The sequence below is a fragment of the Corvus kubaryi genome, unplaced genomic scaffold (assembly GCF_017639235.1).
Source record: "Corvus kubaryi isolate FWS band 111438036 unplaced genomic scaffold, C.kubaryi_AGA036_p1.0 71, whole genome shotgun sequence".
NCBI classification, from domain to species: Eukaryota; Metazoa; Chordata; class Aves; order Passeriformes; family Corvidae; genus Corvus; species Corvus kubaryi.
In genome coordinates, this window is record NW_024582059.1 from 14244842 (window position 1) to 14272054 (window position 27213).

Below are 27213 nucleotides of genomic sequence, written 5' to 3' on the forward strand. Positions count from 1 at the left end.
CTGTTACCATCCATATTCTATGAGTTAAAAAGCCAACCTGATCTGCCAGGGTATTGCTAAACTAATGCACATCTGGCTGTTGAATAGCTCTGGAATATTTGAAAATAACCATTTCTCATGTTATCAGCTATTGATTGCTCCTTTCCAGAAAGTCGTTTGGTGTCTCAAGGCACACATCTGCTGAATTAATATTTTAACATACTTAAATGCAATCATAGTCTCTTTACACAGGAGAAAGGCAACTTCCTAGCCCGGTATACTGAGCTCGAGAAAGCCAACTATGCACAAGATTACAGCAGTGTTCACTCAGCCACAGTGTCCTCCTCCTCTTTATCTGTTTGAACTGAAACCATACCCTCTAAGCCAAAAGTATTGCTGTTGCTTTGAAAGACTCAAAATATCCATTCCATAAACCTCAATATTCATGGTTAACAGACAGCTTCAGCTGTCTTTTTAAATCATTTTAGTAACTAATTCAGAGAGATACAATTAAAAACTGAAACACGCGAAGCAAGCCACTGTTAAATGATTAGAAGCTATCAAACATACAAAATCAAAGAAGAAATCTTAAGATTTTGGTCTCTCTCCTGCTACTGAGGATAGTGTGTTTGGCAACAGAAATTGCCCTTCAAGAAGAATTCTTGTTCTTCTATCAGAAGCAGAATAGAATAAAATATCATGACAGCCCCTCTACATTTCTAGGAACATTAATTTGAAGCCTGGCCTTGGTTTAGGACTATCCTTGGTTGTATCCCTGCATCAAGTTTTTGTTTACCTGAATGTTCCTGAAACTCCTTCACTGTTTTTTTTCTTTTCTTCCATGTGACACTATATGACCATGAACAGAGCCCATTGATATTTAAAGATCGTTCTTCCTCCTCATCATTTATTACTTGCTTTGTAAAAAAAATATATTATTTGCTCTGTGAAGTAATGAATCCTTCACATTCCTGTAAAATAAGACAAGAGCTTCAGTAGTATTTCTGAGCGTTCCCTAAATTTCACTACCTGAACCCGTATTTTATTCCTCTTCCCATTAATCACCCAGCTGATGACCAAACGCACACTGAAGAGCAAACAAGAGATATGTACCACTTCCTTGCAAGCTGCCTGCAGCTTGGATTAGCCCTCAATGTTAGCTCACAAGTAACTTCTCATAAAAGAAATTTTAAACCTACTGCCACTTTTAGCCCTACTAGTGGTACAAACACTCTCCATTACCCTTAGTTTCACCACAGCGACCTTTGGCTATCAAAGCAATGTTGGGAGACCATTCAACATGCTACCCCAAACTATTCAAATTGTTACAGGACCCTCACAATCTATACAGATGTCTCTCTCAAAACCCCTCCCTCTCATTCAGCCAGCCTTCTAAAGGGTACTCTGTGTTTCTTCTGTGCCTTGGTTTGGGCTCTGGTGGGATCAGCTCTGCATGAGCACACTAAGTCCCCTCCAAAAGCAGCCCTTGCTCGTGCTGTAGCATCAAGAGCCCAGTGACTGCTAAACAAGGAAACACAAACATCTTAGCAGTGCTTTTATTTAATTGGCTCAGAATAGCATAAACAGTCTGTGGGAACATATTTCAGGGTAAAGTTAGCAAAGCCTTCAGGCAAACTATAGCCAACAAGGGAGGAGCACAGCCCAGTATCTTAGAACTGAGGGGGATAGTGCACTAGGCTAGGACATCAAATGCCTATTCTGCATTTCGGCCCTATCCTCCACAAGAGAGGGTGTGGGGAATAACCTTTGCCCACTGCTAAGCCATGCTGCTTGGGGCTACCAAAGCATCTGCTTTTGTGCATCTCTGCTCTGTCCCCACATCAAACAGGGGTTATTTGAGGACTGAGAGGAAGAAGGGGCAGATTGCTGCCTCAACACAGTGAAGGGTAATTATCACACCCAAGGGAGTATAATGATACATAATCCATTTTCCTCCAATATTTGGGGGCAAATGAATCAGGAGCAATGAATGAGAGAAAATACCATCCCCATTAATGCACACCTCAAAGCTATCTGTAAGCTGCACTTGCATCTACAGAGAGTAAACTAGACCTGCAATTTCTTCTAAGAGAGCAAGTCCCTGGGGAGCTTTTTCTTTTGTACTCTAAGTAGCTGTCTGGCGGCGGCCGGGCGGCAACCACTCTTTCATGCCACAATGTTTTTGTAGTATTATTTTGCAACAGTATTGCCAGGGTTACATTATTACTGTTCCTGAATTCTTCCTTTTTCTCTCCTGAAATATTCCTCTGGGCAAGCTGTGGCTTACTTTGGACTTTTACAGAAGACATTCAGAGGCAGAGGAGATAAAAATCCAGTTAACTTAACAGGCAGTAAAGTGCAGCACTGAAAAACAAGCCTTAAGGAATGCAATAGTTAAGCCAGCAGAAAACAGCACTGTTTTCTGTAGCAATTTAGGACCTTCATAAAAGTCAAGGGAGTTTAATAATGTGCAGCAATGGAGAGGGATGTAAAAGCAAGACATCTCTAAGCCCTACAAATAGCCTCATCCAGCTCTGTGTTTGTGGGCAGGGTTAGCCTCCCAGGGAAGCCAATACCCAACTCCACCCACAGGCACACACCGGCTAGCCAGGCTCCCGGCACTGCTTCCTACAATGGGATGAGCAGCGCCACCACCTTCCTGGCCCCACTCCTGCTGCACAGATCCAAGCAGTGGAGGGGGAAAGATATGGCTGCAGAGCAGATGAGGAACAGAGACCAGGAATTCACAGTCCATCAAGCAGTGAGCCCATGACATCTGCTGTGTTGTGGGTAATTAGAGTTGTATCCAAACCTGGCTTCAGCTTATCCACTTCAGCAGAAAAAAGCAGGTAAGTGCACTGGTGAAAGCATTTTGTAAAGCCTTCAGCTTCATTTGTGCAAGACTTCATGATGCGAACGGGGATGGTGTGGACATGCTGAGATACTTTGGAAGGACAGTATGGGCAGGCATAGCAGTGACATGGGCTCCAACAAGCCCACCCCGACACTCTTTACCATAAATGAAGCCCATACTACTAGGTAAAAGCTAACTTGAACACAGATATATATGATGTGCAATCCAGTATCTATACCTCAGGGTAAACCAAACAGCACAAGATCCCCATTTAGCTCCTGGTCTGTCAGTGACGAGTGTCCTTGAAAAAGTCACACAACTTTCCTAGCCCTGTTTAAACTGCAGAGCAGGGACAGGAAAGGTAGTCTGCTATAATGGGACCTTGATCTTGACAGAAATTTCTGATGGCTCAATAATCCAATAATAAACATTTCAGAGACAGAATTACCTAGAGTCATCCTCAGGCACTTTACACATTGCATATGTATTTATTCTAATTTAGGCACCTATATGTTAACTGTAGGTGAAGGCATCACCTTGTGCTTTTATTACCCAAAGAAACTGCACATCCTAAAAGCCATGCCATTGGATGAAAGAAACTGAAATACAGAAGCTGGTAAAATGCCTTTAGCTATAAATCTGCATGGTAAAAACTGCTCTCTCTTTCCTCCAGTCCGTTCAAATTGGCTTTTATCTACATACTGAGAAACCCTGCTCCATATACAGTCTGAGGTAAAACATCCATGGGAGGCATTTGGAGCCTCCAGGGGCATCGATAACTGAAATAATTGGCATATTACCACCAGAGACTTGGAAAAGTCACCTTCCAACTACAATGGGTTGCTTCTGACAAAAGTCAACCCAGGCACGTAATGTGGTTGTTGCTCATTAGTTTTCCATTAATGATAAAATTTCTGATTTCAATATTGAATACACCTCAGAGATCACAGCGCATAATTTAATGTGCAAGCAGATAATTTGCTGATCAAGGTACATGCTTCACATTAAGGCAAATTGTTGCACACTTTGCTGATTAACACGCACACACACAGGCACATATGAGCAAACCCTATCGCTCTCTTCTCCCAGCAAAGCATTGTCCTCTCTGGAGTTCAGTAGGCAGCTGAACCCTCTACATCTCATTCCTTTTACATGCATGTATAAAAGCTCTGTCTTTTATACTTGAGCTATTTTCCATCCTTTCCTTGCACATACACCTTTTCAGGACACCCTTGGCAATGGTAAAGTAGCCCATGTTGAGGTTGCTGTGTCACATGCCTCCCAGTATTCTCTCAGCAGTTTACAGGTCTATACCTGAATCCACTCCTTGCCTGGAATTTTAGGCATGGAGAGCAGTGACTTGGGCAGGAACTATGCTTTGGGGATTTCTACACTTTCATAGTCAAGCATAAAGGCACCTGGATAAACGGTAGATACAAGTTGCTTTCAAACCAGCGTATTCAAGACTTTGTGGAAATGAACACGAACATCACTGTGAGTTTGACTAGGACAGAATTCCAGGTAAAAACCAGGGACATCAATTCAAAACCCTCACTTTGCTCCAGGGAGCAGCAAAACCCAGGTAGCAAACCTCGCAATAATTCAAAAACTAGAAGGATAATTTTTCACTTTCCTGCTCTATTAATTCACATGCTTTATTTTTAGGGTGAGGGAACAGCTTAGTCAATGGACAAGTGCTCCTAACCACTCAACAAAACACAGGGGAAGGAAGCAGGCTGGGGCAGCTACTCCTGAGTTATAGCCCAGGAGCATTTCAATACATCTCACTACTATTATCTGGGCTATATAACTTACAACTGCTGCTGATCGGGGTGATAAACATCCAGACCAATTTTATTTACACTGTAAAAATTGTCACTGTAAGAATATCAGCAAGCTCTGGAAGTCCAAATAAAAGGCTAAGTTATTCCTGGAGATAGCATCCCTCCCTCTAAAAACAAGGATTAGACATCATAAGGTTTATGCTGAAACCATTCCACAACATTTTGCCTGATCACTACCCATTAACATGCAGCTAAGCCCCTGTGAACCACTTAGCAAATTTTCCCCCCAAGTACGAATTTATCAAGCCCTCCGTATGCCTGAGATCTCAGAAGGTACCAGCAACTTGAAGAGGTTTTTATATTTCCTCTTTATCTTCAAGCTCAGTCAAATTAATAGGAATATATTGGCTCAGCCAATCACACAGGCAGAAATCGAGCTAGCTATTAATGATTTTAAACAGCAGCAGCCCCCAGGCTAGAAGAGCTCCCAGTGGAGTACTGCTCCAAGTTTTAGCAGAAGCCAAACTTTTTGTAAATGTTTCATAAACTTTTTTTTTTTACCCCTTCACTACCAATTCCCCCACAAATGCTCTCTGTGGGCATCAGTATTCCTTACCTTTTGTCTGTGTGCAAAGTGACTCATCTCACAGAATCACAGACAAATTGTCCCTTTTCCTTCTTTCTTTTAAGATATTTGGGAAACTTTTCTCTCCTGAGGATAGCTATAACTGAATGTTCTTCACACATGATTTCATGTGACTATTAATCATGACAGGCTTTGTCCTTTTATTATCACAGCAGTTAAACTTACTCTCCTCTCAAAGCCAAAGAAAGGCAACCTGTGTGCAGGAGAAGAGAGGAGACCCTGGCCACTCAGCAAGTACAAGAATAAACAAAGGAGGGGGAATCCAATTCCAAAACCCACGGACAGGTTTTCAAAATCTCATTAGTCTGGATATTTCCTTTGTTTGCCATCTAATTTTGGGTCAGACTGGGGGAAGAGATCTGTCGTTCTTTGTTTCATCTGCTGAATTTAATATGCTGACAGTGCTGGGAAGCCGGGCCCAGGCTCCCCCACACCCTACCAGCAGAGCATCCTACCCACCACCTTACAAAGTCAGGTCCTTGTGTGTGGCCCTCCCCTTCCCTTCTCCTCTCCCCTCTCCTTCCAGTCGCTCCTGAGGATTTTGCTGTGCCATGGCATCGCTGTGACACCAGAGTATGTTCCTGCTCTGCCTCGTAATTTCTGGGAGGGGAGAATCCTCCCTGTCTTGCTCTGACTGCTTGGGGTCAGGAGTTTCTCTCTTACTAGTAGCACATTAACAGAAAAGTTGTATTTTCTAAAGCAAGACTACAATCAGTGCTCCTATAGCAGGGGATCTTCACATACACCTCAACACTCATTTATTTGTGTAGGTCAAGCACCCAGATTCAGCTGCCACTGAAGGAAATGTGCCTGGGGAGGCACATGCCTTGGAACCTAGGATGGAAGAGACAGAGAGGCACAGACTTACATCTGAAGGCAAATCTTGCTAGAGCACTCCAGGCGCACAAATGCTTCTGCCCTGCAAAACAGCAAGATTAGAAAGCCCATAGATCCCAAATCTTACCTGAGTTTCCTGCACTCAACCATTATAGCTGCAGAGGCAACAACCTTTACCTACTTCAGGAGTGGTGAAGGGCTTCTGATAAGCTCAGTTACACTTCAGAGCAATGCATCTCCGGCCAGTCCTTCCTGGTTATCTGTAATGTATCACGAAGATAATTTCCTCTAACATGCTTCAAGAATTGATGGAGGTACCTGCATTAAGAGCTTCAGCTCCCTCTACCCTCTGTAGATTGAGGGTTGCTCCAGCCCAGTAAATCCCATGGATACATGTGCTGCATTCTTCCCACAATTTGCACAACTGAAAGAACCTCTCTCACTTATTAGTAGTGGCTTTATGTCCCTCCTACTAGGATGGTAGAATCAGAAAAGTAACTGTCCCACAACAGCCATCAAGTTCTCAAAACCAAAGTCCAGATCCATCCAAATATTCAGGCATCTACTTTCCACTCAGTCAGCAACAGACTCCCATTCCTACAGGAGATGGAGGGCACTGAAGCACAACGGTGTAGCCACCCATCGTTCTGAGCTATCCCTCCCTCCAGCTGTGCCAGCTTAAGTTCAGTGTTTTGCAGGTGTCTGTACAGCAGCAGTCTTCCAACTAAGCCACTCTCCAAACCTCTTAAAGTCAGAGATTTTAGGTTTTGAAACCTTAAACGCAAAAAGTGCACTTCACAACAGCTCCTGTGGGTATTATAAGGAGCAAAAAATGCTTTTAAGCACTCTTAAGAGAGAAGAAAATGACAATGAAATTGAGAGGAAATGGAGAAAAAGATAATCATGCCACAAGTTGCTGCTCTTATCTCTCAGCTACTTCCAAGGCAGCAAGAACTCAGGCAGCCGGCAACAGCTGCCACCCTATTAAACTTAACAATTTACAGGTGCTCGGAGGGAGCACTTGCGTGCAATTAGCCGAGCAAATTCACTTACTTCGAGATGCAGGGCCTCCTTGGCTGCTGCAGTTTGGCTGTGCTCTGCTGGCTCTGCCAAGTGGAGGACTGCCAAGTTCCTCCCGACGAGGGGCTGGCGTGCAAATGCTGTGTGAGCTGGGAAAGCCTTGCTCTGCACCAGGATCCTGCGAGGGGTTTTACAGCTGTACGGGAAAGTATAATGGGCTTTCCTCATTCTGCAACTGCTCTCTGCCCATGGAGGGGACTGGTGCTGTCCATTAGGCCTGTAGGACAGACAGCAGCCCTGCAGCTGGGCAAGGAACCTGCTGCCACTCTGGCCTTCACCCCCAAAGCCTTCCATCTCACCCTCTTCTTCCATTCCTATTATAATGGCCTCTGCCTGCTTCTATTACTCGACAAAAATGTTAATCAATAGCAATAAGCATTGTCTAGCCAAGCCACAGCTACAGTGAGGCCACATATTATCAATTCTTTGCTTACTCAAGCTGGAAAGAAACATGGGTAGTTTGCTGAACACGGTCCTCTGCAACTCAGTGGAACTGCTTGCATTTAGTCCTTCCTGATGAAACTCCATCCGAGTGATTTAGGAATCAGACAAAAGAAAGCTGGGATGATTGTTTCCACTGTGGAATAAATAAATAAGAACATTTCATGATATGGTGTCTCTCTTCGTGCTGTTCTTTCTCTTCCAGTTAATCTCATTATTACAAATTAGGGAGTTTCTCCTGCTGTTAAAAAGGTGTACTCTAACACATACAAAGGAAATAAACAAAGTGTTTTGCTTCAGATCTCAGCTGCAGTCAATTTATTCTTTGAGCCTCTTAACTTAAAAACCATAAGACTTTGGTGTCTTTGCCAGTATCAAAGTCACACAGAAACTGAAACAGCCCCTGCTTGCATCCACTCAAATTCAGTAACACCGCTGCTCTCATTTTGCAAAGACCTGAAAATACTTCTGTATTCTCTTTGTTTCTACCTGCTTCTTTATTCCCATCTTCCAATTAAACAGCAGAAAAATTCAAAGATCCTTCTAATTGAGGGTAATCCAAAATGAAAGCTGACTTGAAGGCTGAAATCAAAGAGCTGAATAGGATATTTTTACTTACACCAAACAGTCCCACAAAAGCATCTAGGAGAGAATGATGCCTTTCCTCCATAAAAGCCAGGGTCATACTAGCTGTGTAGGAAAAAGCCACAGAGCACAGTGCAATAAAAAATGTTGGAGTATAATCCTCAGCTACTGCAAATTGGCATCTTACTCTTTGGTAAGTGACAATGTCCCCAGTGCTCAGAAGTGTCCTTTTCCTCTGAGAATTCCTCAGGTAGGGCAAGAGTGGCACCTGGGATTAAGATGAGAGGGACTGATGTTAGAAATGCCCCTCTAAATCAATGTTTTATTTAACATGATAATTAGAAAAAATATCACAGAGACTTTGGATGATGACACAAATTTAAACCAGCCTAGAAGCACTTAAATTTAATGCTTAAAACTGTCAGCACTCAGGGAACTGGCTATGATGCTGTTTTGAAGGTCTTGTTGGCACCTTTAGGAGGAGCCTGGTTCTTGGTCTCTGTGCAGTGGTGATTGCCTCAAGGTACAGTAGGTCCCAAGGGCAAATACCTCTCTGAAGCCACCAGGGACATGGGCTGTTGACAACAGCAGAACCCCCTGCCAATCCATAAAGAGACAAAATTAAGAATTTCTTCTCCCTCAGCTTCTACAAACTATGAAGAGGAGATGACCAAGAAGTAGGTGCCTTCATTAGACCCCTGAAGATACTGGATGGATCCAGATGATGTGTGTGGGAACTGCTAAATTTAGCAGTAATGCTGCCTGGCTGTGTGGCTGTGAAATAACAGGAGAGCAACAAAGAGTGAAGAATTTTGCCCTTTCTGCTATGACTTGCTCAAAGAACTTTGGACTGCCTTAGCCACGGCAAGCAGTCAGTCACATACTGCAAGAGCACCTTCATGTGTTCCAGCCCTATTTATTATGAGATCCAAAAATCAGATGATGGTTTCTCATATTGTAACTCTTAACTGAGTGGTAACCCTGCAGCTTCACCTTCTATTTTCATTCTAGCTACTGTTTATTGCTAGAATCCCAGCAAAAACCCCTTGCTTTATGACACACCAATTCATACCTAGATTAAGGTATTACAGAAAGATAAGAACCATTGAGAGATATGTTGGCTTAGTCACCCAATAAAGAACCTTTACACCAGCTGGGCATCATGCCCTTATCAGATCGTGCCTTATGCATTGTATTCCCTAGTCTGCAAGTGCCTTTCTGGGATCAATTAGAAGCAGCATTAGAGGCAAGAAAAAATCCTTACTGAGGAATTTCATCACTAGAAGGATTTCTTGGCTGCAAACCAGCTAGGTTGTTAAAAACCAGGTATGCTTCAAGGAGAGCAGCAACTCATATTATTTGAGCAGACACCCTCCTAAACTCAACTGGGCACTGCAGCTTATTCCAGAGCACTCAATCCATGATCCAACTTCTGTGCAAATATCAGAGAGCCAGGAGAGGGTGCTCAACAATAAGCAGAAGATCCTGTACGCTGATCAGGCCCTGGGAACAGGGACACTTGCACACAGCCACTGACATGGAACTGCCAGAACCAACGTGAAGAACAGAGAACTTCTTAATTAATATTTTAAAATTTTCAAAGGTATTTTAATCTAGCCCTTTAAAAAACATTTTTGAATACAGACGAATCCACTGGATAAGATTTTTAAAATGTGGGATTCTGCCTGCTGGACTTTAAGCATAAGGAATTAAGATTTCATCCAAATCCCGTGTGTTCTGCCAGGAAAGGCTATGAAAGTCTCCAGTCAGTCCACAGAAAACATCAAGCATGGAGATCTTGAGGAGTCTGAGTTAGAGGAATTTGTGCTTAACTTGCTTGGACAAAAATATTATGTCCTAATGCCCAACAGTACTGAGATGCTCAAGGTTTTTTGGTCAAGCAAAATTTTCACTGCTTTTCTTTTTCCAGTTTTGAAAAAATGGATGCTAACTGGAATAAATCTATGGTTTTCAACATTTGATAAATAAGGTGGTGCTTTTTCAGTATGGGAAATATCACCTTTTTGTAGGGAGTTTTTAAAATAGAGAAAAAAACCCCAAATATTGCTTTTGACATTGAAATATTCAATTAGAAGTAACTATGACTATTATAATCAATGTCTTTAAAAATTGTTCTTCAGCAAGAAAGGCAGAACCTTAGGTGTCCACTCAGCTCCTGCAGGAGGCAGGCAGGAACCAGGACTCCAAGTAAAGGTTTTGCCTCTGCAATGTTGATCTGTGAGGTTGAGCGGGATGGGAATCTGGAGCTATGGATTTGCTGATGACACATCCTTTATCTTGTTAAGTGCAAAGGTTATTTTGCAGTCTGTGCTGTTTCTAGCACAAAAAACTGCGTGGGATTACATTTGCCATAGCAGAATAAGAAGGGGAAAAAAAACAACAAAGGAGTTGTGAATTTATCAATTAAATTTGAAGCAGGAGTTTTTCATGGAGTCTGCTGTCACAGCTGCCTAAATTGGAAAACGGTGAAAATTCAGACTCTCTGGACTGAGTAAATTACTATAATTTGGATTTAAATGACACAGGAATCAAAAGTTGACTCTCTTTTCTGATTCCATAGCCCTGCTTTTCCTCATTGTTTCTTCTTGAGCCTCCTGCTGTTTATAAAATTGAAAAATCAAGCGGAGCTGAATGTCCAAGGTCTTCACTATGATTGAATCTCTCTTTCTGTGCATGTGATTGACAGCAACAGAAAAGAATGTTTTCCTTAGCTAACAAACCCTCACTTTGGCTTCATTTCATCTGCCTTTGCATGGGATCATTCAGCCCTAGAAAAGAACACTACTGGGAATGACCTACTTGTTGGTAACCTCCTAGTAACTCGGACAGATATTCAAATCAGTTCTGCCAGAGAAGCGACGGAAGAGTTTAATCTATGATACTTGCAAGGTAGCCTTTTGCAGCTCTGGAAAATGGCAAAACACCTCTTGAACCTAACTGGCAAAGTCCCTGTGTGAGGTTAAAAGTCCTTGCTCACTTTATTGTCTGTGCAGGGGATCACACTGATCCACATAGACATTGTTTCCAACAGCAGTTTTAAGTCACTGTAACTTTCAAGCCCTCTGTGGCATTATCACTGTTTTATTTGCATGTGTGGAAGAAGAGAGGCAGATGCTATCTGTGCACTGAACAGCATCCACCTTCACAGAATCTCATCTAATGACTTTTGAAGCCAGATACTGCAAAAGCTCGTGTCTGTACCAGACTATTTTAAACAGCATAAATAAGACCCAGAGGTGAGACAAGTTCCTGTTACATATGCTAACCAACCAGTATCTCCCAATTAAACCAGCTAAGGGTAAAAAACAAGGACAAAACCCAGAACCTAACACAAAAAAAGCCCCAACCAACTCCAAACTCCAAAACCCAGGAATACTGCATTCTCTTTTGTCTCTATCATTTTTACTTAAGGGATCTCAGCTGATATTACTGCTTAGTGCTTTAGGAGATCTGGCTATTTAAACCTTTGCATATGAACTTCCTCATACATGCTGAAATATAACCCTGTAAAGATACTGGTGCTGGAGTGAAAGGCTGATTTCCACAGAGAAACATTATTATGCCTTATTCAGAGATAACAGAGATATCTCTGGGCTAACAGCGCATACAAGGCAGCACAGTTATACTGGAAACCAAGGGAGGCAGAGCTCCCTTTGCTTTTGCAGCCCAGCAGCCAGGCAAAGGACTTGCAAACTCTGAGGAAGAGGGAACTGAAGGTCAACCACCCTTTTTTTTTCTCTGAAGATTAGCCAGAAACAATTAGTTCAAATTGCAGTCAATGCTTGAGAAAAGTTGGAGAAGATGAGGGGAAATATTAATAGCAAGGCTGTATTTCAGCACCTGCTCTTCTTTTGCCTCAGGTGTGTTTTACTGGGCCAAATGCTATGGTGTGAGAAAGTCCATGAGAACACAAGGCCATGCAAAGTCAGAAATGTGAAAGCACAGAGTGCAATTTTTGAGTTGGGGAGAGTAAGCACTACAGAGTGTGAACATGAAAAATACTGACAGGGAAAGATGGTGGTGGTGGTAATACAAGAAGACTCAGGAAATGGAAACTCTGCAACATCAGGAATCAACTCTGGTCCAAGGAATAATGGAAGATGATGTCCCCATCCTATGACTTGGCCAGTAAAGACTTTGGGTGTTTAATTGGAGTACTGAATGGTTTAATGCTCAGACTGAATAGTTCTATAAGGTGCATTAGCCTATAAGGAATGCTTTATATTTCTCACTTTTGCATATCCTATATGTATGCAGAGTAACCCAGAGAATGACAATTATGACGTGTAAGAGGATTACCTACAAATATGATGGAAAATTCACAAAAATGTGGTTGACTAATAAATAGCACATTCTAGATTTCTTGCTAATCTTCAGATTTAATCAGATAGCAACTAGTTAGCTCTGTATTTTCTCCCTGGCATAAGGCTGGATCAGTACTAGATGGATATTTGCCATCTGTTCTCAAAATCTCAGAAGATCATCTTAAATACTCAGGTCAACAGGATCCTTACCTTGTTTCTAATGCTGACGACCACAGTCCTTTGATGAAGAGCTTTAATTGAATTAGATGCTTCAGCAGTCACTGATTCATCATTCTAGTTCTCAGTGCAACTGAGATGAAAAATCTGCACGTTTCCAGTCCTTCAGAGGTGGCCTTACTAGGACGAGGATTCTGTCCATCTCAGAAGCTATTAAAGATACCAACATCGTGGCACTGAATCATTTTTATGTGACTGCTGGCACACCAGCCTGAATTAGGGCTGTATTTACATAAATCAGAGTGGTAATGGTCTTCTCTGCCTTTTTTTGGGGTTTTTTTTGGGTTTTTTTTGGTGGGTTTTTTTTTGTTTTTTTGTTGTTTTTTAGTTAAAAAAAGGGAGAGGGAGTGAAAGAAAGAAGAGAGATGTTGAAAAAAATAGGAGCTGCAGTGCCATTCAATGGAATAATTTTGTGCTGCTACAAATCAGTGTTTAACCACTAATGACAAGCTATGGATATATATAAAACAGCCCTAATAAAAAACCCCCCAAATCTATTTCAGTCATAGTAAAGCTACCAATGCTACCAATTGAATCATAAAAGCTTTCAGCCTTAATTTGTAATGCTGAACTCATTACTCATGAGTGCTCTGCTCTTCCTATTGTCTTATAATTGTGTTTCTGGGGTAGCTTTCAGGTTTGGGCACACCATGGCCAGGTCCTTCAAAGACGACTCAAAGATCAAACTGAGAGTGAAATTTTCTCTCCTTTTCTCTTTACACATGCTAAAAAAAAAATCCAAAACGGGGCTTGCTCTTGTTTCTTTTTCAAGGGAGGATAGTCTCCAGCAGTCCCACCTGGGAACAATCAAATCCCAGCCACCAAAACTCCCCACTTAGGTATCTGAAAGCAGATGCGCTGGGCACTGAGCCATTTCCAGCTCTGGCCCTCCACCAACTGCAGGGCTATTCATGGCAATATGATTCATAACAATAAACGTTTTTGAAGTGCTTCTCATTAAATTACGCGCACAAGCTGATGGTAATTCCTCTGTGATGTGGAACAAGGCTTTGCAATGCTGGGAGCCTGCTAAGTGCAGAGCAGAGGAACACGCAAGCTTCACACAGATTTTTGTGGCAAACTCCATGCCTTGTTTCCCACAGCAAGACCCTGAGGCAACTTGTGAGAGTCATGAGTCTGGAGGCTGAGGTACAGGATCATTCCTCTGAACTTGTACCTAAAATTCTGCCCCTTCTCTGCATGCTTTTCTGTGAAAACAAAAAAAGCTCCAACAAACATTAGGCCCCTAAATCCCTCTGGCTTTGGCATTTTCAGTGAGAATAAACAAGGAAGACACTATTTGCCACAGGCTCATGGAAATGAAGTGCAGAATTCCTTTCCCCTTCATCATGCCTTAGTCCTCTGCACTCAATAAAGCTCTATTTCAAGATCTTGCTATAGACATAAATGCTCAGACTCATAGCATCTTTAGAGGGATGTGAAATAATATATGTTCACATGAAAACCTCTAAATTCCTCCACTGCAAGGAGTTTTATAGCTTGCAAGTATGGTACTATTATACACTGCATGTCATACCAGGATACCAGAGTTTGAAGTGTTGCTACCAGCCTCGTCTAGCATAACATATTGGCCCTTAATCTGGTTCCCCCATGAGGAGCCCTACTATCATGTCCACATGTAATCAGACCTGTGCAGCTGCCTACATGTTCTTTTTAATTGGATTGAAGTTAATCACAGCAGGATTAATTTGAAGAGATCAAGGAAACAGAGTGATATTTTGTGGAAAGCAGATGGTTTCTTCTGGATGGAATAAAGCTCTGAAAGCCATAGGAGGTGTTTAACTTCTCAGGTTTACCAAGATTAAAAGCTCAGGGATTCTGTAACTTAAATATATTATATATTTAATCACATTTATGCCATGTCAGGGAAAGAAACCTTTGGAAACTAACTGTGTGGTTTTCAAAAGGAAGGGGCTTACTGACAGATACTGGCATCTGACGATCATCCAACACTCCTCTGAAGGGAGAAATGAAAACATGTGTCCAACACTGACATAATTATTCCCAAGCAAACTAAAGTTAAGCACTATTGTTTCCATGAGAACCTAGGGCATCCTGCCTCTCCAAATGGCATAACATGTGTCATTGTTAAAAATTAACCATAATCAATAGACTGGTAGTTCAGCACTGACTTTTTTCAGAGTTTTTGTGAAGGGATCTTGTATCAAAGCACGGACTAAATACACATTAGGTAACTAAAACTTAACCACCTAACATCTTGGGCACTTTTAAAATCTGGACTTAAAAAAGTTAAAGCACACTTGAAGCATAATTTCATTAACAAGCTGCAATTCTTTTTGCATCTCTTACACATGCACATAAAATACATTGGCACATTCCCATGCTCAAACACTCACAGACATCCTGATTTCTCTACAAGCTCAGACCTTGCTGAAGCACCATAATTTGCATAATTTGTATGTGACATACATGTTAAGCAGGAAAGAAGCATGTCACTACAATGAGGATATAAACTAGATGAAACTGAGCCAGGAACAGCCAGAGCCGGTCAGCAGAGAAAGGGAAATGGGAGTCTAGGGAAAACACACGCAAGTGTGTCCCTCAGGTATCAGAAAGGAGAAAGCCTTCCAAACTTTAATTTCTAAGAGCATGGAACAGCAATGATTACTCAGCTAGATTTGCCCTTTGGAAACAGAATCTTGACTTACTTACTTACTAAAGTCTGCCCACTTTAATGATACCCAATGATCTTATGTAGGGCTATTAAATAACATACATCGCTAATATTAGCAGGGTCAGAATACCATTAGGGTGAAATGCATTCCTTCATCCGAAACTTCTAATCAGAGCTTCCATATGATACAAGAAACTTTCCTACAGATGTGTCTCCTCATCTTTCACTTACATGAAGTACTACAGCCTCCATTATCATAGTACTTAGGAGCCTCACAAATGACCACAATTTTTCTTAAAAATAAAAGTAATAAAAAAAAAAAAAGGCCTGAGGTCTGTAGGCAGTATTCCCTATTTAGAGCCAAGAAATAGAGAGTTGAAATGCCAGCACCAGAGCAGATCCTCACTTCTTTCTGCACCTCCAAAACAGAAGAAGGTGGAAGAACAACAGACTCTGGAAAAAGTAAAATGGAAAGTCACTTGTACAGAAGGTGGCACAGCATCAGGACCACCAGGTTACTTCTGTGCACCCAAAGGTTTGCAGTGCACACTCTACTTAAAACTTTACACAGAGAAGGCTACAAGAAGAATGAAATCATTAAGATGTATTTTAATCTGCTTTAAACATAACATAACTATTCCTTTGCTATAAGCATGTCTCATTTAAACCCCGGGGTCTAGTTCTCCTCCCATTATATGCATTTATTAAACATTTCATAATCTGCTAGTGCTGAGAGGCAATTTAGGGCAGGACCTCATAGTGATTATCACTTAGTGCAAAGGAGCTTATTACTTTACACCCACACTCCAGAGCAGTCACTAGAGATATGCCAGAATTTATATCTGCTGAAAGTAAAGCTTTGTTATGGATATTAATAGATACACAATCATATTTTCCAGTTAGATTTACATAACTACAAACTTGTTCTATTGTAAAGTTTTGCTTTTCATCATGTAATTAAAGGTGATATACATGAAGCTGAAGGTAGTAACAACATTGTATATATTACCTTTTTGACAAACTAAGGGATGTGCTGCTAATAGCTAAGTATACTTACTCTACAATTGTTATAAATTCTGCAGAAAAACCTTTGGTTATATTACTGTTTAATTACAAATATGGAGAAGAATAATTAGGTGATTACCTTGTAAGTAAAACATAATTACACAGTGAGGATAGAGATCACTTTGGGTTTATCCCACAAATGACAGCCCTTGTACTCACAGTGCACAGCTTAATTAATATGGGGGTACTAGGATCAGTAGCTAAAAAAAAAGGTACTTCCACTTGCCCCTGGATACAAACAGCTACTTCAGCTGTGGGCAAAAATCCTGTCACTCCCACCTGCTCATAAGACTGCAAGCTCTCTGGGGCAGAGTGTAGTGTAGTATATACCTGTACTTTGCACAGCTCAAAAGCTGAAGACTCTGTAAATTGGCAGTTAAAACCTTCCTGGAATGGTATCTTTCCATATTTATGATTTCTTCTAAAATTATGGCCTACAAAATGTACCATTCGTGGTACGTTGAAACAAACTGGAGCTGCTACTAATGATGGTAGTAGAGAGGCTTTCTCAGCAGATCTGCTTCTATTCAGGCTGCAAAATTTCTCAGGGGAGGATGAAAGAGTTAATTAGAAAAGAAGGATCAGAGTGAAAAAAAATAAGTTGAGTATAAATGAGTGATTAGGGGAAAAAATGAGAGATCAGTTTTATAAAGGGAATTGTATTTAAATGCCAACTTCCTGCAGCTGCCTGCATAATTCATGTAGTACCTCTAGCCCATACATGTCAGTTGATATCTGTACCTGTTTGAGGACATTAATCACACACCAGAAAAGTCAGCTATTGTATTAAAAAAAAGAATGGATAGATAATGAAAATAACAGGTACTGAGCAGGAAGAACATTGACTTTGATGCCAAGACACCACAGACATAGGTGGATGGAGAATCTGACCCTCATTTTGTACCAGAAACAAGTGGTGTCATTTTAGAGGACGTTATTTTACTGTGAAAAATTGAAATAAGTCAAATATAGCCTCTGGGCAATCTTTTTGTCTAATTTCAGTTTTAAAAAATAAAAAACTAATTTGCAATTAATAACTTTTCAAAGTTGATTTTTCTGAGAAAAAAATCAAAGTACTTTCAAAAAGGAAGTTTCATAACATGAAAATAAGGCATCCATTGCAATTACAAGAAAAAAAAATTGAAAACATCCTTTTGACTTCTCAAAAGCTGTAAGAAAACCTTTGTGTTGAACAAAAAAAAAATCCCACTGAATTCAATGAACATTAAGTCACACCTTTTGGGACAGTCCTTGTATTCTAAGTGCTTCTACACCCACAGATGAGAAAAGAAAAGATAAAAATTATCTTTGTCATATTGCCAACTTCTTACTATCCACAACACTCCCATTTTATTTGTCAAATACAAGAGTTAGGGTGATTGGTAGCTACAAGTAGTGCCAGACCCAGAGCTACCTATACTGTCTGCAGCTTGGAAGTGGATACATGGCCTGGATACCCTGGGATGCTCCAGCCAGGGGTTATAGCCACTGCTCTCAGAGGGTGCAACTTGTCCTGCAGCACCCCAATCTGCTCATCAGTGCTCATCACTTGAATACACAAGAGAAAAACCAGCTCAGCCATTTTCTTGCATTGTACCTCGTTCCAGCACGGGTGGTTCTAAGCTGACAGACTTGAGGCTTCTTTTGCTGGAGACTGAATGCTTTTCCCAGAAAGGCAAAAAATACAAGTTGAATTCTGGCTCCTTAGCAAGCACTAGATGACCAAATTTGGCTTCCCCTTCCAGGCCACTTCCCATCTGCCTTCACTTCTTCTATGAGGACCTTTCAGAGTACCTCATTCCCTATTTTCCCTGTTGCATTTACCTCCTCAGACTGGGAATACTCAGAAGCAGGTGTCTTTCACAGAGGTCTCCAGGTCCTTGCTCAGCTGCTTGTAAAATTTGCCCTGTCTCCTGTCCCCTGTGTGATGAGGACCAGGACCTCTGTACAAGAGCAAACACAATAGGACAGAGTAAGAACATTTAGCAGTCAGTTCTGCAAGCTGCAATAAGTTTCTTCCCCTAGATTGTTCCTTTTGTGTTAAGAGCTTGTCCTTCACACAGACAGTACAGAAATTCGCAGCTAATCAGAGTGCTAATGAAGCTGTTGTTCTGTTAATAAAAATTTTTAGAAACTGGCAAAAAGGTAGCTTTACAAATGAGCCTTCCTGTTCAGCTAGGGCTGCCATTCAATTCAAGAGCAACAAAACAGCACTTCAGCAGTGCTTAAGCTTTATTACTTCAACAGTTCACTTCTTTCTCCCCAGGATCATAAACCAATTAGAAACATTACAGGAATTTACCAAGAACAACCAAGTCAATCCTATGGTTATTACTATAATAAAGTCACAGCTAAGGAGCCCAAACCGCAACTGGGAATGCAGCCTGCTGTGCCATGGACTGCCCAGCACACAGCAAGGGTCCCCACTTCTGACAGCCCACACCTGGTGGGACTCACCTGTGCCTGGTGGTGCTGACCACGGAGCCCCCACACCAGGATGCAGGGCAGCCACATCACACAGGGTCTCTGCCAGCCCATCCAAGGCAGTGCTGGAGATGCAGTACCCCTGCTTGGGGTGCTGGTGTTTTCAGTCTCCCAAGGAGGAACTGGGTCGTTCAAGGAATTTCTGTTGGTGTTGACACCAAACTCATCACAGCCACAGGTATGAGGCAGCAAAGACAGCAAGGGAGAAATGAAATTGAAGAATTTGCATTTTCACTGTGACTGCAAAGTCCCTGGTGATTCCCTGAAGAAATGAGGCTCCGCGATGGGAATTGCTCCCTTGTCTAAAGGTGAGAAAATTATTTTGGTGAATATCACAGCTGCACAAAGCCCAGCATCTTAATATTTAAAAACACAGGGGAGTAAGGGAGAAGAAAAAAGAAGGATGGAAAACCAGGAAATGAAAAGGCTGAGTAACCACAGAGAAAACAAAGAGCAGATGAGGGCAGCAGAAAATCTGACAATCAGTTTATGGCAAAGTGATTATCAGTGACTCTCTATTTTTTAGGGGATTGGGGATTGTTTAAAATGCATTGCCTGGTTTTGCTAATACCCCAGAAATTTCCTCCATCTTTCTGCCCTTGAGGCCAGAGAGGCCCTGGGCACTGACAGAAAAGCCCATCTTTGTCCCACAAAGCAAAGCTCTCTCATTGCCAACACGGCTCCAGCGAAATCTCTTTGCTAGAGGAGTTGGCCAGAACACTCAGGCCACCTGGACAGCAAGCTTTGCTGAGACTTTGACATCTGTGGTATGTCAACCTCGGGCAGCATGCATGTAGGACCTGGGAAATCCTATTCATAGCCTGGCTCCTGTGACAGCTACTCATGAAGCATTTAGTAATCAAGGGACTACATGTCCTACCAAAGTCCTTTGGCAAAGAAAAACAGAATTTGCACTTGGTATTATTTCAGATGTGAAGTTATAAGCTGCTTTTGTTCAGTATTAAGTAAATAGTTAAGGACAAAGCAGTTTTTAACAAAAAGAGGTAGCGAGATACTCACGGATTAGTTTTGCACTTCAGCAAGCCTCAAAGAATTGTCTATAATATCTCCCCATTCTCAGGATGTAACTTTTTCTTTTCAATGAGCCTGTCACCTCCTGTCAGCATCCCCTCTGCCTTCCTTCATCCTCTTAATTAATGACTGTGAGCTCTGCCTTTGTTCTCTCCATTCGGCTTTAAGCTAGAGAAATTAAATCGAAGGAATCCTCCAGAAGGCTTTGTACCTGCACATGAAGGTGTCATAAATAGCTTGTTAATGATTTGAGAAGTGACTAATAAGTAGCTACATTGGGTAACCTTTCAGCATGCTGAATAATTTGCTAAAAACATAATCATTTTAACAGGGGATAGTTTAGTACCTGTATGGAACAGAGCAAATTGAAACTCATACCAGCAGTCTTGTTCCCGTGAGCCACCGTGACCGAGAGGCTTCCTCCCAGACTGGGGCAGAGCCAAGAATTTGGGCCGAATTTACTCAAGGGCCAAAGCCTAAGGTAGATATTAGGCCTAAACTCATTAAATTTCCTTAGTAGAAAACCCTGTAAATAAACCAATCTAGTCCAAATTCTTCAGCTAAAAATAATTGCCATCCTCAAGGAATACCCCCTGCTGTGGTTTTAAGCCTAGCTGGAGATAAAACACCACACAGCCGCTCGCTCAGCCTTCCTTTCCTTCCCCCCCACTCTGGTGGAACGGGAAGGAGGATCAAAACTTGTAAAACTTGTAGGTCAAGATAAGAACAGTTTAATGGTTGAAAATGCAATAATAATGGTAAATAATGATAATAAAAAGTGAAAAAAATCCTAAGTGATTCACAACACAATTTCTCACCAGCCAGTGACCAATGACAGATCCCCCTTATCCAACCCAGATTAGCCACATTTCCCGGTAACTGCCCCATTTTATGTACTGAGCATGACATTCTATGGTGTGGAACATCCCTTTGCCCAGTTCAGGTTATCTGTCCTGGACATGATCCTTCCCATTTTCTTTTGCAAACCTCCTCACTGGCAGAGCATGAGACAAATAAAAAAAAAAAAACAACTTGACTTATGATAAACACACCTTAGTAAAAACCCATAGCACCAACACCATTCTCATTCTGAATCCAAAACACGGCACTGCAAGTGCTCCTGAGAAGAAATTAACTCTATCCCAGCTGAAACCAGGACACCTCCATAACTTATAAGTCCAATAAAAATTAATTCCTCAATTTTGTGCACCTATTCTGTCGTTAAAACCACATTTCTAATCTTTGTTTACTTGCAGCAGGTGCACCATCATAGCAGCACACTGGAAAGTTGTCAAATACTTTATTTTCTAGCTGTTTCTGACAATAAACCAAAAAAAACTTTGAAACTTGAGTAATGACAAGACCTTGATGTACTTACTGATCACATCCATGGCTGATTTTCAAAACTGAAGATTAAGTCAAGCACGTAATTAAACAAATAATAAAAAATTAACAAAAGTACTTTTTTGCAGAAGATGTATCCCTACACCCACACTCCTCAAACACATTCATATCTCATGCCTAAAGGGTATACATGTATTAACAGAAGCTTGATTTTTATTGATTTTGTGCATTAATGGGGACTGAAAAATGTGCTGCTATGACTGGCCACGTCCCAATTTGGGACACAGTGAGACTACACTTGCACCAGTGTATGGTTCCAATTGCTTCTGGCAGGAAAGTGCCCAGCATTAATTGTTAACTAATAATAAATTACTCTGGCATTGACCCACAAATTTGATAAGATTTTGGGATGCTCGTGTTTAAATCTAGCTCTGTGTAGAAGTACAGAAATACTCTATGAAGAATGAGCCCACTGAGAGCTCTGTGTCTATATCATTAACAGACATCACACTGTGCACAAAATAAAATGTTCCTATGAGTAGTGACAAGAAATCAGAGTGCTTCTCTTTCCAGACAGGCCAAGAAAAGGATTTTTTTCAACCACAACTGCAGATTTCACAGTATCAGCAAGCATGTCACAAATCCTTATCCTGAACTAGACTGCTTGCTCTGAATCTGTCTCAGAAACTGTGACGAAGCATCTAAATTTTTCCTTTTGAAATGCTTACCCATTTGGAAATATCCTTGAAATTTTCTTCTTTTCAAATATTTCAAAAGTCTTATTCAAAACAACATAGTTCAACGCAGGCTTCGGCAAAATATATATGTCAGGGAGAAGTGAGATAGGAAACATCTGAATATTTATTTCTTTGAGCATTTCCAACCCCCACTTTTTCTGGATCTCGCAGGTCCCCTGCCAAATCTCTGATTTCCTTTTTTCCTCAGACAGAGACCTCAGCTGGCTAAATTATCCCCACAACTGTGCAGCCCATAGATCAGGGATCCCAGTCTCACAGCTAATAGCTCAGTGGTATTTCTGAATGTGTAATGGTTGAATTCCAGCAGTGAAAACAATGTGAAAATCTTCATCTGGGAGCCTGATCCAAAACTATCAAAAAGAATGGCAGGACATTTCTATGTTAAAAACAGGGCACGGAATCCAGTCCAATCTAAACAGTAGCCTCAAGAGAAAACAGAGTGAAATATATTTTTTTTGGGAGACAGTTATTTTTTGGTGGGGGTTGGGAGATTTTTGGTTTAGGTTTCTTATTTTGCTGTGTTTTTTGTTTGGTTGTTTTTTTTTTTCTTGCAGAAGGGTGTTAGAAAACAGATTACAATTTCATGCTTCGAATGAAAATATAAAACAGGGAGGAGGAAAATATTTAAGTTACAGCATGAAAATATCATGAGGGTTTGCTTTTCATGTTTGTTTTTAATTATATGAGCCTGGAATCCCATTTGATGGTCCCTGAGACACACACACTCAAAGGCCACTGGTAATCTGTTTACAAGGCATGATGCTAGGGTTCTTTTTCTGCTGCTTGCTCCTTTGTTCCCACCCAAGTCATGTCTCACTAGCCTTGACTAACCTTCAACTCTGTAAGTCTGATACATCACATTTACTCTCTGGTGTGCTCTGTAAACCTTGATACCCCCCTATAAATGGGAAAACATGACTCCACTGTAATTTCTTCCATTTGTAGGAAGATGAATGTCTATGGCATCAATGTTTCTTGGCTCTCTGACAGCAAAGCTGTCACCTCCTGATCTGAGGCAAGTTTTAATGATGGAAATTGGTAGTGTTTTCTGACTTGGTACTCAGAGAGAGGCATTAGTGAGACAGAGTTCCAAGTACTTTTTGATTAGTGCATTTCTCCAGGCAAGAGTCTGATTGAGTAGTAATTTCCAGGCTGAAGCCCTTTGGACCACAGGGGCATCCTTTACCCATCAGAATAAAGTCAGTGGCAACCAATTCCTTGACATCAGTGGGCTGAGACCTTTCAAAACTCTGTTTCATAGAAAGGATACCTACAATCAAGTCAAATACAATAAACCAAGACCAACTGAGAGCCTAATTTTGATGAGGTTTCTTATTAGACCAAGACTTTTGCACCTTTACATTTGACAATACCTGTACTTTGTGGGAAAATAGCATTAGAGAGCCTACCTGTAAATCAATATTTACAAATACAAAAACCCTTACGTTTCTACTCCTGAAAAAACGCACAGTTGAGGTAAAAAAGTTCCACTTTTTAAAACATGCAATACAGGGGCAACTCTACCAGTTGAGGTCAATCTTACTAATTTTAAGAGAAAGATAGTGCGGCTCACTTCAGCCTACATTTCTCTCATTTCGGTAGCCATGATACACAGCTTATTCAGACACGAGTGTAACTAATTAGTGGTTTACATGTCTTGCAAAGGTAAAATTCCTATAGATTTCATTGGGAAAATAACAACTCTTTTAAAGAATAGTACTACTGGTCCTTTGCACCAAGGAAGTCATTGCAAATTGTAATCTCTGATAAATACATGAGTTTTTCTCATAAAGGACCATGGTAACAGAGTAGACAAGATATAAATACTTTATTCCTCTGAGGTTTTTTTACTGCATTTTTATTTATGCATTTTCTAAGGTAAAATATATACTGTGCAAAATCCTTTACAAGCCTATTTAGCATCTGTTCCATACAGTCTGTAAAAGCCTGTATAATTTTCTTGCTTTATGTATGTATCAATGCTTTACAGAGTTTACTGGACACATTTCCAAAACCAAAAATCTATGATTCTACTACAAATATTTGTTCCACTTTTCTGTAAATAACAACAGCTTTATACTTTCGTGTAACTGAATAAATCACTGCTGAACCCCAGGGAAAAAAAAAAAATCAAACAAAAACAAACCACAAGGCTCAATCAAAGTAAATACTCACTACTTTCTGTAGAAAATAGAGACAATGGTCAGGTTTGTTAGTGGGTGGAGTTTTTTTTACATTAAAATAGATAACTTAGAAAGAAATGCTTTTTGGCTTCAGATTTTTAAAATTCTGACATGAAAATGCAGCCACAAAACCTTCTCTCACAAAACAATTTGATTTCACTTAAAATTTCATCTTTGAAAGCAGTTGTCAGTATATTGTGAGAGACTGTGTAAGTTAAAACCTGCTGAAAAAAATATTAGGAGAATAAAGAAAAAATTCTTGCTTTTGTGTCCTCCCAGCTTGACCGTATTACAGAATCGAGGTGCAGGAGCTGTCACACGAGCTTCTGTGTGCTGTGATGTGCTGCACAGATTTCTCCACTAATGAGAAGCCATGAGCACACTCCCATGTCCTGCTGCATTTTACTCAGCCTCACCTCTTTGCAAGGATCTCTTCTCATCATTTCCCAGCAGCAATTTCTTTCTTTCACAGAGGAGGATGGAGACAGCTTGGTGGGTGTTTGTGGGTGTATGGCTTCTGAAAGCTGTATGTCGTAGAGAATAATACTCAGCTGCTTATCTTCACTGTCTCAGTCACTTTTTAAACAATATGTACTATAACTTAGGGAGGTACAAAGATAATAGTGTGAAAAAAAAAATAAAAAAGAAAGCTCCAGTGCTGGAAGAAGAATATAAATATCACAGACACTGAACATACAATACTTGAAGAAATAACATGCATGCCTGACAACATGGACAAGTTGTGTAAGCCTTCTCTTAGGTCTGAAGAGTAACTGAACCCCAGTAACTCAAGGAAAACATTTGGAACCTCAATCCCCATCTTTTGTTCTCATCACTAAACTTCAGATTTTAACATCTGATTTCAGCAGATGACTTCAAATGACACAGTAATCCCTGTGTGTTTGTGTTTTTTAAAGTGAAAAAGTACCAAGGGAAGCTACAGAAGGGATCCCTTCTGCCTTTCATGGGCCTTTAGCTCAAGCACAGGCTGCAGGTGTAAAATGAGTCAGCTCTCCTCAAGCAAGACAGGGCTTTGAGTTCTTTCAGAGAACAATGCCTTGGAGGTATTGTTGTAGGTCAGTCCTGCCAACACCCCTCTTTCTAGGGAGCAGCAAAACCCAGTTTTGCTTTTACAGCCAAGAAGCCACCTGCTAGCACTTCCTTGCCTGTCACCCACCACTGCTCCCTGAAATTTGCAGTTTTGAATGAGAGATGAACAGACCCAAGAAGTTCGGCCTTCCCCACTGCTCTGACCTGAAGAAGGAAGAGCTAGCCTGGAACAAGCTGTATGCTGCTTTGCTGCTAGTTCTCCAGGCAAAAACATTGCAGGAGAGCTCTGGCACCGCATGACTGGACCACAGCCCCAGTACTCTCACTTTGAAAGAACTCAGGTCTGAACTTCCATGGCTTTTGGGATGCATTTAGAATCATTAATGAATTTCAGGTTTGTGGTTTGTCAGCTCCCCTTCTTTGAGCTACTACACAGGATGCCATTTCTCAAAACTTGCTGTGCTGCTAAGCAGCTCCCTGACTGTTTCTCCCCAGAGCCTGCTTCCAAATAGGAAGTAGGACAAATATGTAGGACACATATGAATTCTCCCATAGATGGAGCACAAGCAGGTTCAAAAAGGCTTAGCTAGAGGCTCCCACAAAGGCTGTCATGGGAGATATATGGCGGAGTGTATAGTATTAAAGCTGTGAAAGCTGAAGGCTGTTCCAGCATCAGCTGAGAGGTCTGCCATACAACGGATGGCACATGTGTGTGGGAAAAATGGCTGAGCAAATGTTCTCTGGCAGACCTCACCAGTGCAGTTTAAGATCTCACCTCGCTTACTGGCCATAACACATCACAGCTGACACACCTGGTGGCTCAGGCAAGCGCTCCCAATTTGTTTTAATTCAGAGTAACACAGATTCATTTAAATCACACAGCACTGAAACAGATCAGAAATCTTGCAGAGGTTTGAGACACCACAGCTGTGAGGACCGGCATCCTTCCTGAAAGGATAAGAAAGGAAAGGTAAGGTGCAGATAGTGGTACAACTTCTTCAGAACTCCCAGGGGACCCACAGGAGTACCTTGTGTAGACCCTAAAACATCAGGGTCAAATAGTGTTGCAGGGAGCTGGCGTTTGTCCAAAGAAGGGCAAGAAAGCTGGTGAAGGGTCTGGAGCACAAGTGTTATGAGGAGCAGCTGAGGGAGCTGGGGTTGTTTAGCCTGAAGGAAACCTGATTATACCACATTTCGACTAGGAAGTCCCTAGCAAAACTCATCTGAGAGAGAAGAGGAAATAAAGCAATAATCTACTAGGTGAAGACTGGCCACTGCTGCCAGTGAATGATCTGTAATTCCCTGTGTCCCAAAGAGCCTCCATTTGGTGCCAAGTTCCATGAGATGGGCTGGGTTTGTTTAGCTTCAAAAGAGCCCTTGGAGTTGTTACTCCTAACATCACAGTTCGCCTTTTAAGGTTATAATAAAATCATTAAACAAGCAAGTGATTCTGGCCTCCCTGCAAGATAGGAGGCTTCTTTTCTGCCTCCTGTCCTCAGCCCCTTCTCCACAGATTGCTATTTTACTTTCATTTCTTGCCTTCCTGTTTCCTGTTGAATCACACTGTGAGAAATAAGTGGTTTGTGATCTCTTGTATTTTTCTTCTCAACTTTTCTTTCAAAGACGCAAGAACCACATGAAAAAAAAACCCCAAAACAACTCCTTCAGAGAAGATCAGTTTCACATGTTATGAACTGTAGGACAAGGTTTAAAGAGAAAAGGTTCTTCACAAAGCAAAGAAATTGCCATCCATCCTGCAAACAGGAGGTCACAGTCTTCCTCTGTGAGACAGTCCTCCCACAGACCTTCACAGAGGGAAAAGACCAGTTTAACCATCTCTCCACGAAGTTGAAAGGGAGAAGAAAAAGTTGTT

The 27213-nt window shown here is 41.2% G+C and overlaps 2 long non-coding RNA genes across 2 annotated transcripts in view; both read right to left on the reverse strand.

Annotated features, from left to right (window-relative positions):
• Nucleotides 1-6158: 6158 nt before the first annotated feature.
• Nucleotides 6159-8470, reverse strand: LOC121675029. Its single transcript, XR_006019939.1, has 3 exons — nt 8394-8470; nt 7154-7757; nt 6159-6360 (listed from the first exon to the last, which is right to left on the reverse strand). It is a non-coding gene; the product is annotated as an uncharacterized LOC121675029 (long non-coding RNA).
• A 7357-nt stretch (nt 8471-15827) lies between these two features.
• Nucleotides 15828-27213, reverse strand: part of LOC121675013 — a 226850-nt gene continuing 215464 nt past the window's right edge. Inside the window, exons 9-14 of the long non-coding RNA XR_006019921.1 lie at nt 26116-26288; nt 24707-24890; nt 19994-20216; nt 18947-19275; nt 18314-18432; nt 15828-15877 (exon numbers count right to left, since the gene is read on the reverse strand). This is a non-coding gene — a long non-coding RNA (uncharacterized LOC121675013). The remainder of the gene's footprint in view (nt 15878-18313; nt 18433-18946; nt 19276-19993; nt 20217-24706; nt 24891-26115; nt 26289-27213) is intronic.